The sequence below is a fragment of the Passer domesticus genome, chromosome 3 (genome assembly GCF_036417665.1).
Source record: "Passer domesticus isolate bPasDom1 chromosome 3, bPasDom1.hap1, whole genome shotgun sequence".
Classification (NCBI taxonomy): domain Eukaryota; kingdom Metazoa; phylum Chordata; class Aves; order Passeriformes; family Passeridae; genus Passer; species Passer domesticus.
The window spans coordinates 51,226,428-51,244,160 of record NC_087476.1 but is presented as its reverse complement, the minus strand read 5'-3'; the positions used below and the strand labels follow the sequence as shown (position 1 = coordinate 51,244,160).

The window sequence follows — 17,733 nt, the reverse complement described above, 5'->3', positions numbered from 1 at the left end:
TAGAAGTTTTAATTTTCACAAGAAAATATTTTGTACATTACCCACTCTTATAGCCTTATCTGCAAGTTTACATTCCATATTTATGAATTTATTTCAGTCTACATCTGCTTATACATTTGGAAAAAGGTTGATTTTGAAGGATTTTATATTAGGAAATTACTTAAGATAATAAGTGCTAATAAGTATATACCAGATCCTAAAGATGTCCAGGTGTTATCAGATATTTAAGCTTTATGCCCATATTGATTAAATTCTGTAAATGACCTAGAACTAATGAAGAGGTAGCTTCTAAGATGATCCAGAAAATATTTAGAGGTCATTCCCATGTTTTGTACTGAGCCTCCTCAGCTGTACTCCCAGCAATGTTGCAGCAAGCAAGTTCAAAATTAGCCTCTTTCCATAAATATGGGCAGGACATATTCTTAGGTGGAAATCTCCCCACAGACTGATCATAAACTATGTTAAGTATACTTAGGAGTAAAATTCCCACTACTCTCCCAGCAAGTGAGTAGAAGGTTTAGATGATGGAATTTGCTTCCTATATTCTGTTACACAAGAATAATGTGATTACATCTCAGTAGAAATTGTGAGTGCCCTGGGAACTATTTTAAATCAGATTTTATATGTTGAGGTTACTGAATGGAAAGCTATTTTATGCTATTTAAAGCAGAACAGTGATCCTTCCTAATTTTGTGTTCAGTCATTTTTCTAGGTACAATTATGTGCTGGTGAGCTACCACAATTTTAAATGAAATGCCTTGATATTTTTATAGAATTTCCCAGATTATCAAAAGTTCATGGTAAGTGGACAATTTAGACATTTGCAATTGTTCACTGTTAAACTGACTTCTGGCCTAGATACAGAAACTAAAATTACTCAGATTTACTCAGGTTTAACACCCTATATTATGCCTGCAGGAAATGATAAGCTACTGTGGAATTATTCAAGATGTGGGGTAATCTTTAAGCAAAAATACAGGGACGGGTTGGTTTCCCTTTTTTTTAAAGCCTAGTTCAAAGAGTATGCAGGCATATCATTTGGGGATGCAATGCAATTACCAGAAATAATTCAAAATGGGTTACTTCACTCGACTATGACTCTTTGAAGAATAAATAGTAATTGTTTTAAGTGCATAATTACTTTAATATTGGCTCCTTTCAGCAAGTTGCAGACTTCTAGGTTAAGCTCTAAGTCCTGTGCATCTGTCCACTCAAATTCTGTTTATTCTTCAGGCTGTCATAGTTCCATTATTAAACCCCTTGAAGCCCTTTGAAGTGTTCCTGCACATAAAAAGACTGGTGCAGACTCCCATGCAGCCTGATCTTTGCTATGCTAACTTTTTTCAGCGTAGCTGAAGTTCGAGAACAAGTTAAAGTCATCATTAAGAAACTCTGCTAACAAGAAAGAAGACTTTTATAAATGTATTTGTGTCTACATAAAAAGGGGTTTTTTTGGAAGGTGAAGCTTGTGAAGCTGCTGATATATTTCTGATTCTCAGAAGGAAACCCAGTATTGGAACTTGGCTGTGTTTCTTTGGAAGGCAGAGGCTGTGCTGAGGCACAGAACAGCGTGCTTTGATCTTACAGCTAAGTACCATGCTGTGACCCTGCTGGGAAACAGTGCTTGGGATCGAGGTAGCAGGTCCTTTTTGGACAGTGCTGTGAGTACCATCTTGTGGACTCTGAGCTCCTGACCACTCGTGACATCAGCTGAGCTCATCTACACCTCTGATTACTTCATTTTTGCCTGATTTGCACAGGTTGACAGCCATTCTTTCTGCTGCCCTCAAACACAAGAGAGACTTGTCTGGGCTAATACAACCAGAGTGTATCCAGAAATCCCACCTCTGTGCAAATTCTTAGTAAATATAGTCAGAGGCTTCCTTAAGTTTGCTGTATGGCCTCTCTATTTTTCAGAATCTCATCTTAAGATGGCTCTGTAGGCCTCTTTTGATTGGTAAGCTGTTGAGGTCCTGACTCCAGTGGAGTCACATTGCCATGAAGCTGGCAGAGAAGGGCAGTCAAATCTCAAAGCTGAGAGAAAAGGTATTCTCATGAGTATTTCCAAGTTTCTTCCAGATCCCCAAAAACCATGCAAATACCAGAGGATTTCAGGGAGTTCCTCTGAAGTGAGGGGGAAAAGAAAAAAACAGCTTTCCCCATAGTTTATTTGGGAGAAGATTCCCTTTACATTTTTTTTTTCTCCTGGATCGCTCTCTTGTAATTTATATCCATTAAGAAATTAATGCTGTTTTTGTAATAAGCATTAAAATATGTTGAGCTCCATGTTTTAGCCCATCTCTGACCTGAACAACTAATTTCTAGTTTCCTGCAATTCTCCTTCTCATTTCTATTGTCTTTTACTTCAACTGAAAGTGGCAATACACAGAACCTACATGTGTTTTTTCTAAAACATTTTCTAAGCCTTTATTTTTAAGAAAAGAGCCTTTTGCGGGATAACTACTAGGAAATAGTTATTAAGCTTTCGAGGAAGCATGGTCACCATTTGTTATCTTCTTTTCCTTACAACTCAAAGGTGAATGTTGAATGTAAATAAGTATTATTAGCACGTCATCAACACCTTTATTGTTTCTTGCCTTTTCCTTGCCTGCCCGTTTCTCGGAGCGAGTTTTCCCTTTATGGCAGTTCCACTAACCCTCTCTTTGGTCCGAAGGTGGCAGCATCTTACTTCTGTAGAAAGTTTCAGTCTTGTTTGACTGTGCTGTGGCTTGATCCTAATACTGTGCAGTTTCTCTACATCAGACACACCTTTTAGCAAAGCAAATGAAGACGTATTCTGTGTTTGCTTTCGGAAGAAAAAAGCTTTCAGTGTCCCCAGAAAGAATGCTAGCTGTCCACAGAGAACTTGCAATGCATGGTGGTAAAAGCAGAGTCACGGAATACTTTGCTATTTGCATTTTAATGCTGTGGCAATGCTGTTATAGAAGCCCTCTAAGAGCAGCTGTCACTCGTCCCCGGCAGTGCTGTGGCATGCCTGCTATGACAAACCCTGGGCGTGGGATGGTCTTTTGGGGTCTACTTTCAGCTGCACCACACCCTCCAAAGCTCTTTGAGTTTGGCTGCTCAGCATGGGGGTCTCTATGTGCCCCCACTGCCCTGGAAAAAGCAACCTAAGCCAGTTACCTAGGGCAGTCATCCTTGGGTAAAGAGCTATCAATTTTGGGAACTTCTGTTTGGAGATGGTTTTGTGGTCATACTGGGGACTGAGACAACACTGGCTCCCAGTTTATTGTCATAAACTTTCCTTGTGAATTCAGGCTGCTTCCTTCAGGTCTGGGTGCCCCACTTGTAACAGCAAGGTCACTCCACACCTTTTTTTCTGCCCTGCCATCTTAGGCTGGAGTCTCTGAGGACAGGAAGCATCTTCCTATCATTTGGCCAGAGGCTAGCACTGGGACAGGAGCAAGTTCCCCATCCGGACAGAGAAGGGCTGTCATTATCACTGGAACATAAATAATGATGCAACATCCACTTATCACTAGTACAGCCCTGACTGCAGCTTTCCACTAAGTGGGAGGCAGGGAGGAGGGAGGGGAAGTTTGCACAGCTGTGTGGTGCAGGCTGTGCACAGGGGAGAAGCTAGGTAGCTAATGGTTTCTCAGCCACTCTGGTAATTCTGCGTCTGTAATAGCCCAAAAGCAAATGAAATAGTTTCTCTAGCTGCAATACATGGTGCTGCTTTTGATTTCCTGATCTTTAAAAAAAAAAAAAATCTCTTCTTCCCATCCCCTCCCCCATCAAAATGGCTCTGTTGAAGACCTTTGTAATGGTTGAATATGTCTCAACAATATCTGCACTGATCATGCCAGCTCACAAGGCTGAAACACAGACAGCTTATGCTTCAAGCTCCGAATGGAGAAGGAGAGAAAGTGGAGAATGTTTTGTGCCTCTGACCTCTCAAGTGTCATCTTCTTAGCAGCTCAGATCACTCTTCAAAATTATTCTATTACTCATGTGGCTCCCTGACATCTGCTTTATCATTTCCTGTCCAGGCAGTAATCCAAGTAACCAAAATAAATATTTTTTTTAAAGTAGAACACCTTGTCTGTAAGCTTGCAGAGATGACAAACCACAGTAAATATTCCTGATTGTGTGAAGCTCCATCTTTGTAACTTGAAAATCCAGCAGAGAGAAGGGAGTGTTTATAAGAAGTAGTCCTTTGCTGAGCTAAGAGTTTGTGGCACACCACGTGTTTTCCTACCAGTGACATCAGTAGCAATGTCACTGATAGGAATATGCCACTGATTCCCACTCACCATTCTAAATTAGGATTGCACCTTTATAAACAATAAAGTATGAGAGGATCAATGGTTTGTCTTGGTCTTCTAAATTACTTGGGTGGTAAAGGATTGTCAACACACTGTCATTGTAACTCAAGCTGCAGGCAGTCAGAACATAAACGACACTGATAATATTTACAATGCTGTGACAATAACACCAGCTGAGGTCTGCTCTGTTGAGAGAGGAGGGCCTATTGCTGATCTCATTTCCTAGGCCAAGTATAAATTCATTACTTCACTGGAGTTACTTGGAATATCGGTGAGCACAGAATTTGGCTGACTATCCATTGCTGATTTCTGAAGCATAGTTTTACAGCATTAGCTTCTTATTCTAAAAATCTAGGACTGTGGTTACGCTATCCACCCCCACTTTGCACTACCTTTTAGTTAGAGGATCCACAGATTACCTGTTGAAACTACTAGAAAAGATTATATTTCTTTGAAAGTGTAAGGAAGTCCCAGGAATGCTTTGAGTCTGAATTATCCATTTTAATCACGGGTGACCATGCAATGGGCTTTTGCTTGTGCAGAGCAGTCCTGGAGACATACAGCCTTTCCTCCTGTAGGCCTTCAAACACTTTATGAAGGCAGTTAAGCATTATAACTACACATCCAAGAGCTATTTAAATAGCAATAGGTCGCAGTAAATTGAGAATATGGAGTATACTAACACATACTACTGGTGGCTGAATGTAAGACTGCTCGTGATACACCTGATGGATGTGCCAGTAAGTCTCACTACAATTTGACAGCTTATAGCTGTAAAAGCACACAGCAAATTAGATTCAGCCACAGTCATGGGAGTGGAAATTGCAGTCAATATTATCTGTTACAATCGTGGCACATCTTCTAATGGGGATCCAGCAGGCACTGGGTGTTTAAATTTAACACAATGTATTAGTCTTGATGATAATTAACCTTTTTAATTTTTTAAATGTGAGTTCAGGTATAAGTTAGCGCAGGAAACAAAGGTCTTTGATAAACTGGAAGAAATTTCTGAAGATTTCCCTGGCAACATACAATTGACAGTGCCTTGTGCCTGCTGTTTCACATGAACAGCTCCAGAGGGGAAGGTCATTTAGGTTTTTCATTGCAAGGATGAAAGCTGATTCTGTTTGTTCCCTGTGCTTTTATAGTATGTGGTGCCAGCTTGCCCCCAAATAAAGGGGTTAGTTTTTCAGACGGACAACATTTTACAGAGTAATCATGGCACATGTGAAAATGATGACAGACAAACCACAGGCAATCAGGGACTGATCTGGCTCACTTAATAATGAAAAAAGTTTTGATGATTCTGTAAACCTCCAAGATATATGGCACATTTTGAGGTTTTCATTCCTGACCCTTACCACCAACTCTCTTCCTGCTAGCTTCAGAAATCCACTGTTCTCAGTGTGTGAATGCAGCTTCTCTTGCTCACAGACTCATGGGATAGCTCTGTGGTCCAGTGCTCCCAGCCAGCAGCAGTCAGCAGAAATGGTTAATGTGGTTGCATTGCTCAGCACTACATTTCAGCAGAGCTTTTTTGTTGTGTTAAGTGTGGCTGCAGTGGTTACATGGCATCACTGGTAGCCTCGGTTTGTGTGACTAACTTGTTCTTGTTTTTTACATTCAGCTCAGGACAATAGACACCAACAGTGGGAGGGTGCCCAGTGAGACATGCTTAGTGGAGACAGAGGATAATTTAACAAATGTTGAATTTAAAACTAGATCTATTTCTATCGAAATATGTATCTAAGTTTATGTGTGTGTGTATTGAAGTCAGTTTTACAAGGGGAACAAAAGTTCGGTCTTTTTTTTGGTACCTCTGATTTTGATAGATTCTACTTTGCTTGGTCATATTGATTGCATGTCTAAAGGATCCATAGTTGTAGCTGTCCATCTGACATTGAAGCAAGAATATTTGTACAGGGAATTTTACTCCATCTTCCTAAAAAAATAGTGAGATGGAAAAATATTACTTAAAATACCCCAACAGACTGTACTGCTTTGCTCTATTACATTTTTCACCTTCTTCTAGCATGTCCATGAGAAACAGAGAAACTTTCATATGAAGTATAGTAGTGAGATGAGGGTGCTGGAATGGAAACTTCATGCTTTAATTTCTATGTGTCACCATTTCAGTGCCTGACCTTTGATCAGTCCCACAAGGGCTGTGCAACTCACTTTTCTGTCCAGTGGCCTTGCCATTCACCTTCATTAGTTCCTGAAAGACCATTAACACTTTAGAATTTTTGTCTGGAAGATTTTAAGAAACATGTACCATTGTGGTATGGAATAATGATAATAAATATCTAGTTCATGCTTTTATAGTTGGTTTTGATTTCTTGGTTTCTTTCTGAACCTAAACCAAACCACTTTCGTATTTTTCCCTCTTCTATTTTCCTTTCTCCTCAAGCTCTGTCTCACTGCCTATCATCCACAATGCCAGTATCTCTATTGCTCATAGAAGTTAAACATGCATTCTGCTTTTATTCTACAATTTCTCACATACTCACATATGGAATTTACCTGGTACCTAGATGCATTTGATAATCAGTGTGCAGGATTGTGGTTTGTCACAACAAAGTTACTATCCATCTGGGGACAATGTGTTTCTGTACATTTGTTTGCCAATATTGTTTATACAGATTTCTTTGCTTGTAGCCAAGTACTCTTTTACGTATATCATAGCTTTGCAATTATCTGAAGCAGAAGATGACAGTGGAAGTACCCTTGAAATTCTATTAGAGTACAAGAGTTTATTCCCTTGTTGAGTCCTGTGCACAAATAAATATTCCCTCTTCCAGTACTCTACTCATATAAAACTGGAATTGGAAAGAACTGCTCTGTGTTCCCTATTGCAAAGCTGATGTTTCCTGATATTACTCTTTCTGTGGCTGTAGTTCTGGCATCCAGGGCAGCAGAAACCCAGGGAAGAGTCCAATAAAATCGTGGTTTCTGTCATCAATGTGTTTTCAAAGAAGTTTTTCCCTTTTCTCCAAGTTATTTAACGTTTTTTTAACAACTTTAAAACTGTTTACTTGTGAGTGGAAAAAATCTATAAATTCCAGGGAACTGTTGTAAAGTAGTTTTGCTCATAGCTGAACAAAGGACTGGACCATGCTAAGCTAATCAGGTGAAATTAATGTTATTTGTTCCCTTTTTAAAGAAGAAAGAGGTTTTTTTTAACCTACTTTGTATATTTATTTGTAAGCAGTGCTAGAGACTGTATGTCTCCTCTGTGTAATACAAAGGTTTGTAATACAAACAGATCATATCATATCAATACATACAGATGCTATCCATCCTTATGAAAACCGCCAAGTATCTTGGAAGTCTTTACAGTGATCTAAGACACATAGTGGGTTTTCCGAAAATGTCAATAAACTGCTCTCTGAAATCAAATTGAACCATAATTACACTTTTCTAGATACTTGTCTATAAAGTCTTTGCCTGTGCACACAAACAAGACCTTAACTACCCAAACATGATGGTCACCTCTCTGGCAACGTAAAACACATGCTGTGCTTCTGGAGAATTTTGTACAAATATATTTGGTTTTGTGTATAGAAGTGTGAGAAGTGGGGCAAGTGGCTCAGAGATTGCACTTGCTTTTTAAGATAGTAGGGACAAGGACATTAGGTAAAAGCAATTGCATATTCTCACAAAAATCCAGATGAATACATTATTTTTGTATATACAGCTTTCAGAATATGACACAAGTCTTGTCCTTTTGTCACCGCTGAACTGGTGCATTCACAATGTTGTTTTCTTTAGTGAAACAGGTTTTAGATGTAAAAGGGACTTGTGTCTTCACTCTTTTTTTTCCATACCACATATCTCTCATAGAAAATTTTGCATTAATTTTTACTATTACATAACTATTACCTTTGTAAATGCCACTTGTGAGCTGTTGGCCTGCATAGCTGTACATTGAATTGTGGCTGAATTCTGCATATAGTCGGGAAACAATAAATGAAAAGGCCACAAGCACAAACAGAAACACATTTCTCATTTTCTGTTTTTTTTTTTAACAAGAAGTAGCAGAAGAGTATTTCTCGATAGTATAGGAAGAGAAAACTGTGAGCAAAAAGAAAGAAAGGAAAAGCAAATTGAGTGTAAAATATTACTCCAATGAAAAATTGCTTTCTTTAGATGTACATTTGCTTTGAAATCCATGCTGAGTCTCCTAGTACCTGCTGAGCTGAGCTTTAAGCCCTGAAGCTGTGATTTAAAATCATATATATTTGCTCTTTCATCTCTGTGCTCCATTATATCAATTTCCATGAAAACACCTGGAAGGATTCTTAGAGCTCGTCATGAACTCTGACTCTAGAGATTTTCATCTTTAGGTCCTGCTGTGAACTGATACTACACATGCCACAATCTGTCTGTGGTTTCTTTCTAATCTTTGGAAAAAAAGGAAACATATATCACAGGAACCAGTACAAACACATTCACCTGGCTAGCAGCCTTCTAGAAATTTGTTTCTTTTTGAGATTGCAATCTGAACTCATTTTTACTTAGAAAACTGATACAAGATGCTGATCTCCAAAGACATGGAATTTCTAAACCCAGAAATATTAGGCATGTTGATCCATTCAAAGCTGAGTACCTAATTTCCAAAAATATTAAAGCTTTAAAGTATCTTTCCCTTTTTCTTCCTGATTTTCCTTACTGTTTTAATGGTCATCACAGGGGCTTTTTCTGCCAATGCCGCTAACAAGGACCTGAGGCCCTTCTCTTTATCCGATTTTTTTTCCGTTTCAAGGCCTTCATTGGCTGAAAACCCACAAAACCCTCAGAGACTCTTTTGTAAATGAACTAGTATTGATTTCACTCAAATTAGATTAGCCACTAATCTTCTACTGGTATTTAAGGGGCAAAGATAAAAACATCCTTTAGGTAGTTCTGTGGTTTACATTATGATGATTTTGTACAGGGTCCTTAGTAAAAATAAGTTATCCTCAGATGGTATACAATGATATTAGCAGGCATATGTTTGCAATATAATCCTGAATTTTAGAAGGTTGCTTAAATGCAATTTCTTTTCCAGAAATGTTGAGAAACAGAAAAATTATGCAACATTTCCAATTTATCAACTGGATCACTGTCCAGCAAAGAACAAAGAATCTTTAAGACTTCAGTGAGGAGGATTGTTTCCATAATTATTATTATTAATTTTTCTCATGTAACTTCCAATCTTTTTCTATTCTTCAGATTTTTTAAAAAAAAGGAATTAAACAAAAGCATTTCAAATTCAAACTGAGCTGTAGGTTGGCATTATTGGGGCAGTGATACTATCAGCCACATGACTCATTCAGCTACCAGTAAAGTAAATTCAAGTTGCTAATTTTGCAGAGTGAGAATTGTCTTTTGAACACAAAAGATGCCCTGGCTTTGTGAAGTTTAGGCTCTTGACTGCAATCTTTTGTTAGATATATTGACAAAACTTGTACTGAAATGTGCAGGAAGAATCTGGAGGAGTTTTGAACAATGATGCACACATCAGTTTTTCTCTGTGTGTGAAGATAAGGTCCCTTGGCATTTCCTCCCTTATCCTTCATTAGGAGGAGTGCCACTGGCAGGTCAAGGGAGGTGATCCTTCCCCTCTGCCCAGTGCTGCTGAGACGCATCTGAAGTGCTGGGTCCAGTTCTGGGCTCCCCCATTGAGGACAGAAAGGGATGGACTGCAGAGACTCCAGAAAAGTCCCAAAGAGATGATGAGGGGGACTGATGCACTTGTCATATGAGGAGAGGCTGAGAACTGGGATTCAGCATGGAGAAGAGAAGGCTCAGTGGGATTGCATCAATGCATATTAATAAATACCTGAAGGGAGGATGTGAAAAGGATGGAGACAGGCTCTTTTCAGGGATGCCTGGTGACAGGACCAGAGGCAATGGGTATGTGTGAAAACTCAGGATTCCCTCTGAATATCAAGAAACACTTTTTCACCAAGAGACTGACCAAGCAATTACACCATTTTCCAGAGAGGCTGTGGAATCTTTATCCCTGGAAGCCATCTGGACATGGTCTTGGACAAACAGCTGTGTGTGGTGGTGCTTTGGACTAAATGATTCCCGAGGGTCCTTTCCAGCCTCAGCCATTCTGTGATTCTACCACCCAGATCCAAAATTTGGACTAGAAATGGCACTGGGAGCTGAGAATGAAGGACTGTGTCAGAAAGTCAGTAAGGCATTTGGTCTCTGCTCTTCAAGGCAGGGTGGGGCTGAGTTGGCCTTGCTTCCTTCCCAGGTGGCAGTCCTCTTGCTGCTGCAAATCCAGCAAGCTTCTACTGTTGCCCATTTTATGCCCTAACAAACCTCACCCAAGCCATACTGATCCCCAAAGCTTCTCAACTTTCAAAAATATGAGAGGACCCTTAGCATAGTTTAATAATTTCATCAGTTCCTTCATAATTGGTATATGAAAAACACTATGAGTAGCCATCTTCCAGGAAAGAGCCTCTCATTCCCAACTACAGCTATTTCCATGGCTGAATGTGAGGAGGAAAGCAGGAAAAGATCCTGAAGGCCTTCTCTATTTCCAGATCTATCAAATATAAAGGTGTCCTGTATGGGCAGCCACTTCTGGGTCCATCCTTGACTCACAGGAGGAGCCAACAGTGGCTGTGTAGGATTTTTCTCAGATGGTAACAAGCCAGGGGTCAGCTTTTAAGTCTTATTCTGTAGGAGATCTGTCTTCTCACACTTCTTGGTTGGAAGTACCAATGTGGGCACATACACTTGCATTGTAATGACTTGTGAAATACCACTATTATCTAAGCTGGTTTTTGATTGTAATTTTTTCTCTAGACCTTCCTAAACCCAGGATCACAGAATCACACAGAATCATGGAATCACTAGTTTGGAAGAGACCTTCAAGATCATCAAGTCCAACCCATGCCCTAACACCTCAACTAAACCATGGCACTGAGTGCCACATCCAGTCTTTTATTAAACACATCCAGGGATGGTGACTCCACCACCTCCCCAGGCAAACCATTCCAGTACTTTATCACCCTTTCTGTAGAAAACTTCTTCCTAATATCCAACCTATATTTCCCATTGTGCAGGTTAGGACTGTGTCCTCTCATTCTGTCAGTTCCTGCCTGGTGAAAGAGACCAACCTCCACCTGACTACAACCAACATTCAGGAAGTTGGAGAGAGTGATAAGGTCTCCTCTGAGTCTCCTTTTCTCCAAGCTAAACACCCCCATCTCCCTCAGCTGTTCCACACAGGGCTTGTGCTCCAAGCCCCTCACCAGCCTCGTTGCTCTCCTCTGGACACGCTCAAGCATCTCAACATCCTTCCCAAACTGAAGGGCCAGAACTGGACACAGCACTCAAGCTGTGGCGTCACCAGTGCCAAGTGCAGGAGAAGAATGACCTCCCTGCTCCTGCTGGCCACATTATTCCTGACACAGGACAGGATGCTGTTGGTCTTGGCCACCAGGGCCCACTTCTGCCTCATGATCATTTGGGTGTTGACTAGTACCCCCAGGTCCATTTCCACCGGGGCACTGTCCAACGACATCTTCAACAAGGCAGATATGGCAAATTTGGGGCTGAATTTCTTTTATGGGACTTAAAATGAATGTGGTCCCTACATAAGGCCATGTGAGTTGGTTACTTAAAACCTTTTTCCAAATGTTTGCTTTAATCCTGGCAAAACCTTAGACTATCTTTTGTATAGCCTCACAGACAGTGTTTAGTCAAAACTGAGCATAGTGGCATTATGACTATTACCAAAATTTGAGGAGTAGGGTTTGCCATGAAGTTTAGAGATGTGAGTCCCAGCCACTTGTCACAAATAACCACTTGTGCCCATAGCCACAAATCCTCAGATGTGCTTGTAGAAATAGTGAGTCTCCAGTGAGTTTTGGGGTAATGCAAAGGATACTGTGATACTGCTTTACACAATAATTAAGAACAAACTGAAGAAGAGAAACCTGTCTTTGTTCAAGTGAGCGTTCAGATCAGTTGTGGATAGTGGCCATCTCCTATATTTGTATCATATAGTCTTTGTTAACAGTCCAACTTCCCCATAAAGGAGTTTATGAAATGTAAAAAGGTTTGTCAAACAGGTAAACACTTTATAGTGTCTATTTTGGAGAAAAAGAGATACCCCAGACTCTTCAAATGACTTGCAGGGCTCTGGAAGTGCAGTGCTAGTTGAACACTTTCAGTATCTTCAGGTACACTTTCTGATATCTGGAGACAGAGTGCCTGGAAAAAGGAAAAAGCACAAAAGTCTATTGCCATTGGGACTAACTTAGTGTCTTTAGATAGATAGTGAGTTAAATAGAAGAGTAAATTCTCATTTTTAGGAGCAATCGAGTCAAGCAACATAATGATATGACTTCTACATACAAATTTGAAAGCTGGGGATCTCTCAGGCTATTCCTGCAAATGGCTGTTAGCAGCTGTAGCATATGACTTAATTCTGGGAACTGCGAATTACTGTTTAGTGTCATGAAGCCCAAGCAGCTGCAGAGAGTTACACTGCCTGGAAGTGAGATGCTTCTTCAGAGAACGTAGTAGAATAGGGATTTTTTGCTGTTGCAATTCTGGAAGCCTCCTGGTCCTGTCCTGAGAAGACATCTTGAGCCCCACCTCCATCAGAACATTGCTTGCTAAGAGTAAAGGCCATTTATTGAGTTTTCTAGATGTTACTGGCTTGCATTCCTATTAATGGCAGATGCAACAGTCATCTGTGATGTGACATATTTTCCAAATATATCATTGCTCTGCATACTGATGTACTTGGAAGGCCTTTATTTTTATAATTTTTTAAAAGAAAATAATTATTTAAAACATGAGGTTAATCACTGGGGAAATAGTGAATTTATTTCAAAGCCTTCAGATCTGTTTATCATTTGGGAAAATATGCTGAAACTGAAACAGAGCAAATGCTTTAATCACACACAAGTTACTGGCCTCAAAGAATGGTTGAAATTTGCTGGTGAAAGGGGAGGCAAGATGAGTTCATCCTGAACTTCTTCCTGAACTTCCACTGGCTCATCCTGACTTCTCATTCTGCTAATAAATTCTGCTAATTCTGCTAATTAATTTGCTAATAACATCTGTGGCACTACAAGAGTCTTCAGAGATTTACGATACCCAGACTATTTGTTGTGCTAGTTCAGTAATGTCCCAGGCTGGAAAAAAAAAAAAGAAGTCCAGTTCACTTGATGTCCTCCAAGTACGGTAATTGCCTAATGTCTCTTGGATTACTTCAGCCCATGTAGTGATTAAAAGAACTTATGCGAAGCTCAAAGTTGTTTTTCCTTCAGTCTAGCAACCAGAAATCACACTAGTGGGCCTAATTCTCTGCTCTGTTATGTTGCAACCCTGCTGGTTTCAATAGAGTCATGCTGGTGTCGAAATGATTTAGAGGAGCAGTGAGTGAAACATAGCAGCGGAAACATATCAACTATTTAAAAACCTTATGAAATCTGGGAACCTGATTGGCAGCCTCATTTTTATTATTTTTTAATTTAATTTTATTTTTTTATTCCAAGTAATGAATGCTTATATTTTGGGAGTTGCCATAAAAGTTAACAAAAACTGAGGTCTGGACTTTTTTGCTCTTGGGCATCTGTTTATCTTCCTTTCAGTTCATGATTGTTCCTTCCTCTGAGGGCATTCTTTGGTGCTTTGTTCAGCACAAGGAGGCTCCTGCCATTTCCTCTGAGCAATGTGAACTTGTCTGGATGCTGCAAATGAGCAAAGAGAGTAATTTTCCTATTTTTATTTCACTTTGCATTGATTTTTCTGATTTGAATGTTTTTCCATATATTGTTTTTCATCTTCTCACACCCTAGCAAGATATTATCATATATGATAATACAATCTGTTATGAAATACTTAGGGCTTGCCAGAAATTTTTATTTGACACTTTAATAATATCTTTAAGAGAGAAGTGGGAATTGCAAAGAACAAAGAATCTCCAGATGTCCTAAAAATGTATGACGTAGGATTTGCAGAATATTTTTCTACTTGAGAGATCACTAATTCTCATTTGAAACAGATCAATCCTTCATTACCTTTTCCTGAATTAATATGAATACAATTTCATTTACAGATTGTCTCTTAGATTAACCCTGTATCCTGGATGTATCTGGTTTATTACTGAAAGTGCACTCTTTGCTACTTCTATTCTCTCTGGGTTTGCAAACCTACTTTAATAAAATGCAACATATAAACACAATACTTCTTGCAGTTCACCTTGTCTTCAGACAAGGAAAAGAATGTCAAGAAATTAACTATGAGGTTTTGGCATATGTCTTCTGAATGGCAAGCTAGCTCTCAGTTTCATTGCTTTATGCTGTTTGAATTTTGCTGTACAGAGTCACATGCTTTAAACAACTGCTCCTGTGCAAGACTTGTAGGAAAGAGAAACATGAAGTTCCTGTGGTGAATTTTTTTTTCTGTGGGTTGAGCTGAGCCTAAAATAGAAAAATTCCTTCTCTACTCTGGTTTTCATCCTTGGTTTCTTGTAATTTTTATCTACTTGTTTTTAAATCACCAGTAAGATATATATGAATCAAGTGAGTTCCTAGTGGGTTCCATTACATCTTCTCAAGGGTCAGTCAGTAGAAGGACCATGCTTGACCAGATACTGTAGTACATAGAGAAGTAGCAATAAACAGACTATTTCAAGGAAACAATTTAGAATTCCAACATTTTGTTGAAAAGCATTAATGTAAGCATTGCTTCTCACATGTCACCAACCCTTTGGAAGATTGGTGGCTGTTCTGGATAATTCTTGTCAGTGGAGTTCCATTGCTGGATTTATAGGGTAATAGGAAAAAATGAAGAGAGGTAACAGATTATTTTATCTTATTCCTTCTTAAAGCTTTTCAAGAGAGGTTTCTCTTACTTTCCTTTGCTGAACCCCTGCAACTTATTTTCCTCACTTACATTTTGATTTTTGATAAAGCTGTTGCTCACAATCAGTTCACATCTTTATCTCTTTTAAGGTCAATTACATTCATTTCTTTCAGTTATGGGCAAACAATCCTGTAACTCATCAATTAAACTCTTTAACAGTGGGATTTCTAAGGATTTCTAAGGTGTATTCTACTTAATTTTTAAAAGATATACATGTACTTAAACCTTCAAATGATATTTGTGATAGCTTATTATATTTCTGAACTATGTTCTTTAGGGACATTCTTTATAAATAGTTTCTGTCATAATTCTTATTTATGTAGCTGTTAGGCTGTGATTTGACAGTGAGACACAAGGCATTCTCTGCTGCAATCACAGATTATGGCAGTCACAACAGTTTAAATTTCTGTTGTTCTAATGAATGATATTATAATTTTCTAGTTAACCCATAAGCTTATGGTCATTCATCTTCACTGTTGCTTTTAGGTGTTTTAAATAACAAGACTGCAGTCAGAAACCCAGCACTTATAAACCAGTATGCTGTTAGGAGGGGTAATTTTTTTAAGCTGCTTTCTGGAAGCTGCCCATTCCCAGTACATATATGTACTGTCAAGAGCTTAGTCCTATCAACCTAGAACCAAACTCCTTGCCTTCCTGGAAAAGAAAAAGAAGGGGAAATTTCAGAACAGAGCAGTTTACGCAGATGAAACCAATATGAGCCAGGATGACTTCCTTGGAAAACTGCTGTTGTTCTTAAAAAATTCAGAAAGTAGTCTGCCTTTTGCTGAAAATGCTGATTTAATCTATATTTAGGAAAGAAAGTAGTTAATTTTTAACTTATAGGGCTTACTGAGTTTAATAGAAATTGTTTTGCATCTAAATCTCTCTGCTCATAGCTAGCTATATACAGAGTTTTCCTTGTTAGTGTTGTGTGTTTTACATGTACAGAAATGTCTTTCAACCTGAAGGACCCTGCTGTGCTTATGAATACTGGGATTCATTGCTGGCATGAATTGTCTCTTCAGAATACAGCGGGAGGTAAGTCTAACCAAAGTCAAAGTGGTAAGTCTAGAATTATCACAGACAAGAAAACAATGGGTTTTTTTCCTTTCCTCATAGAAATGGAATTTCACTATTATGTTCGTTAAAAACCACTTTGATGTACTGTTCTTCATGGGACTTGTTATGAATTGATTTTATTTGTGGCTCTGTGCTGATTAGAATGAAAGTTTCTGTGGGAGAGGGAAAGTGCAGTTACAAAAGGCAGCCACAAAAAAAAAAAAAAAGCCTTCTGGAAGCTACACTCTTGCTTAACTAGTAATTAGTAGTAATTTCGTAAGTTAGTGAGTGAGGCTGGTAAGGTGTGGGTTGTGAGGGTGATATAATGATATTTTCTGGGCTTGTAAGGCATAACTTCTGTCTGGTCTTTTACTTTTCATGAGGGATACAGCTGTGTTGAAGATAATTCTGCAGGGTTGTTTTAATATCCAGATGGAGACCATGGCCAAGAAATGCTATGTAAGTTTAAAGCAGGAACAGCTGTAAAGAAACATCAGGAAAGAAAATACAAGTTTGTTAAAATCTTGGGTGCATGAGGAGCCTACACCCTGGAGATATGGAAATCTGAAGGTGTAGGATGAAGGACATCCTTCTGAAGGTGAAGGGTGAAATCTGAAGGACACGGTGAAGGGTTGTGTGAAGAGGCTGAAGAAACCCCCAAAGATGGGGGAGTATGGGGCTGTTTAAGCTGCAGCATATTTTGGAGGTGAAAGAGATGCAGAAGAGTGCTTTTGAACAGCTAACAACTTCTGAAGGAAGCGTAATGTTGCAAGGAGATCAGGATTCCTCTTGAATTCCACTAATTAAAAAGAGAAGTAGTATGGACAGTCTCCCTGCCTTTGGAATGAAGAAGTTTAAAGATACTGAAAGAGGAGACTAGAAAAAACCTTATTGTTTCCTGGAGAAAAAAAAAACACCTTAATTCCTCAGATGTGAGGTCTCTTATGTTTTCCATGTGTTGATCAGGATGTTCACACCATGCTGGGGAAATACTGCTTTATTGTAGTATAGCTTCTGTGCTGTAAGGCTTCCATATCCTAAACCTGTAGTTTAGAGAGCTAAGTCAATAATGCCCTTAGCTGAGATGACCATGATCATCACAAAAATTGTGTTCTGTCCTTCTGTCCATTTATATGGGAAGTGCTGTCAGTGTTGTAAAATTCCCAAGTACAAAATACAGATCATTCCAGGTAAAAAGGCCATTAAATCAGCAGTAATGGAAACTTCTGAAAACACTGGTTTGAAAAACACTGTTCTACCTCTTCAAAAGAATTTAAGAACAATTTAAATAATTACTAGCTTCTCAAACATATTTCTTATGGTTTTCAGATAATCTTTTCCCCTTGGCCCTTATTTATTACTGTTGTGTGAACATAGTCTTTATTCCTTTGAATGTGTATAGAGAACTTTACTGCCCTACTTGCAGACTTTAGGCTATTAGAGATATTGTAAAGGTTTACCATTTTTCAAAAAGCAAATACTGCCCCCAGGGTGC

The 17,733-nt window shown here is 39.0% G+C and overlaps 1 pseudogene; it reads right to left on the bottom strand.

Annotated features, from left to right (window-relative positions):
• Positions 1 to 11,203: 11,203 nt before the first annotated feature.
• Positions 11,204 to 11,820, bottom strand: LOC135297820 (uncharacterized; annotated as a pseudogene).
• Positions 11,821 to 17,733: the final 5,913 nt, after the last annotated feature.